Genomic DNA, 3,233 nt, shown 5'->3' on the forward strand with positions numbered 1-3,233 from the left:
AATAAATGCAGTTAGAGTCACATACACACACATTAACAGAGTACAACTGAGAAGGCTGGATCTGATCAGCACTTTCAGCTGATACCCTCATGCACCTCAAAACTCAGCACGTCCCAATCTCTTGTCACAATGGTCCTAGTAGTAACTCCCTTGATGAGCAGTCCCCACCATAGTTTTGGGCATTACAGGGATCTTTGGCATAGGTAAAAGAAGTGTTGCTGCAGAGCAAATGGGGAGGGCAAGGGGAAGGAAGAGTAAGAGAGGTTCAGAGAGAGAGCATAGCAACCAGCTTGACCATAAAAGTTATTTATTGCCAGGTATATGAACTTATGATGATACCAGTAATAAAATCCATACAAGAGAGACAAATAAAACAGCTACAATATTACCTAGTTTCAGTTAGATATTTGGGGAAGTCTAGCTGAAGTTTGATTAGCAAAAGTCAGGTTTAGAAAGTTGTGCCTGGAGCAAGAGAGTAAAAGTCAGGTTCCTGGGGTCAGAGAGAGGGAGAGAAAGAGAGTTGGGGCCTCATCACTCAGGAAATCTTGAACTAGTTGAGTTTCCCAGGTGTTTCTTGGAGCTTGCAGACAGGCAGAGCCCTCACCACAATTACTGGAGGGACTCCAGGCAGAAAAGGAGTGGAACTGGTGCAGCGTTTGGGTCCAAGCACCAGGACAGAAACTTTAGCTTGTGTAGGGGTTTTTGTAGAGAACTAACAATGGCTCAAGGGAGAGCACTAGGTTTGTTTAGGGGTGAACACTGGCTCATATGCTGGATAATAGGAACTGATTACTCCTGGCTATGGGTGGCATTACTCTGAGGGAGCTCACAATACAGGCAGGCAAATTCAGTGTTTTGGGTACCAATAAAGGAATCATTACTAGAATTGGTCTGATAACTGCTGAGCTGGGTATGTGTATACATGGGCTGATTAGCATTTGGAGCAGGGATCCCCTATCATGAAGTGCCCCCCTGCTTCTCTGGTCCCAGAATTCAGTGCGGTCCTTGCCTTGGAATCTCTGTTCTCCATCCTGAATGCTAATGAAGGTGCATTTCTGTCCCATCTCCCATTTAAATGAGTTGTCATCTGGTTCCATCTCGGATGCAGATGAGACCAGGGGAATTGCTTCACTCTTACCACCCTTGTCTGGAGGGCTTTAGACGCGTCTCCCACTGCATCTTCATTGTCTTCTGTAAGCCCTTCCTCGAATCAGTTCTTGTTTAGGCAGAGGTGCGGAGGGGGTGACTCCTTTGGGAGTCAGACAGACTGCGCACTGTGCCAGGGTTCCCCAAGAACACAGAGGTAAGAGGTAACACTGAAGCTACAAAAGGGCGATTGCAGGGTGTATAACCCAGAAGGTACTAGTCTGCCTGTGTTTTTGGTACACCTTTTCTCAGCTGCCTTATTCTCCCCACCCTGCTTCTTAAACCTCAAAATGGTGTTCTGTATTCTAGCATTGCCAGATGTGTAGGGTTTTTTTGGTCCATTGCTTACTTCCTACTCCAGATTCCCCCAGTTGGGGAAGGGGTACTTCCCTAGAGTTGCTTAGGGACTGTTTTCTCCTGTGGTTAACTGCTGCTGCTGCCTGAACCCAAATTGTTAGAGTGAGTGTTTGAGATTCTGCTCTGTTTATTGTCTCTGCTTCTCCAAAGCGAGATAAAAGGTGTCATACTTAACCCTACCTGTGTGACACTGCATAAGCAGAAATTGAAGATGGGGTGTCTTGCATGACGACCAAGACAGCAGAAAATAAGACCAACGATCAAAGTAGGATCTGGCTTAATCACTGGTCTTTCCAAAAGACTGTAAAGTGGCAGACTTCCTTGAGTGAAGTGGTGGTGTGAATGCAGGTATTTAGTAGTGAGGGCCAGGCAGTTATTAGCCTGTAGCTGGTACATTTTCTAAAGTGAAGTCATTTAGTATCATAATTTATTTTTCTCAAGTATATAAACAGTATTAGTACTTCTCTACTTGTCTCAAAAGTAGAGTTGAGGGTCCAATTGCAAGTTTATATAATAACTCTCCTAAATAATAAATTTCAAGCCATGTTATATTTTTAATGAAAAATAAAGGTTCTCCAGTTACTACTTTAAACTTTCCTTCTAAAATTTGAATAGCTACTAAGCTATGTTAATAAAAAACAATTAATGTATATGAGCAAAATGCAGTTTTTACAGTGAAGAGCAGATGTGGGAAAAAAACAAACTTTATGACAGAAATCATATATGAATATTTCACCGATCAATGTAGAAATATGGGGGCCAACCTTTTTGGCACGCATGCTACAAATTAGCCCTGCACCCTACCTAAGTGCCACTGTAACCCCCTTCTACTGTCTAAATGGCTACTCTGCCTTCTACTGCTTTGTGCTCTTCACCTGATCTGTTGCTCTGCTTTTTGCTTCCTTCCCTCTCTGCCACTGTGCTGTATGCTCCCTCTTCAGTCTGTTGCATGCTATACAGAGGACACCTGTGCCACTTGTGGTATGCATGCTGCAGTTTAGCCAGCCCCAGGGTAGAATAAAGCAAAGAGAAGCATTGCTTAATGATGACTTCTGGTCTCCCCATCTCCTAAAGGTACAAAATTCACCAGGGAAATGCTGTCTTTCACTTACCTCTTTAAAATATTTCTTATAACTTTTAGCTGTATTGGACACCAGCCCCTGGGAGCACTAGCAGTTAATATGGTCACTTCCTCTCACATTTCCTGGCATGTATTTCTGTCTAATCCAACCATTAAAGTTTCCTAACCAAGTGTCACCCTCTCTGTTGGATAAATGCAGTTATAGCACCCTGTAAAAAGCTCAGGTACATTGTAGACTTTATTCCCATAAGGATCATAGAATCACCAAGATCCAATATAAGATTTCTGACAAGACATAATTCTTACCCTTCTGAGCTGTAATCATGTATGATGGCTTAATGTCTCTGTCCAGTTCTTTATTCACATATATTTATGATCAGATCAATGTCATGGTTGTCCATGACTCTCTGATCAATCCCATATTTGTCTGACTCCTAACTATCAAATTTTGCCCATTCCAACCTCATTATCATTTTCTCAATGCAAATAATGAGGACTTGAGGTGGATGCATGAATGTAGAAAAGACATAAGCCTTCATCTGCCCCTTTTCCAAAATCATTGAAAGACAGGCATCCTCATTTCTGAAGCTCAGCTGCATTTTGTCCATGAGCACAGATGCCTATTGCAATGCAGAGTCCAGAAATTAAC

This window comes from Alligator sinensis, unplaced genomic scaffold, assembly GCF_000455745.1.
Source record: "Alligator sinensis unplaced genomic scaffold, ASM45574v1 scaffold464_1, whole genome shotgun sequence".
Taxonomy (NCBI): Eukaryota; Metazoa; Chordata; order Crocodylia; family Alligatoridae; genus Alligator; species Alligator sinensis.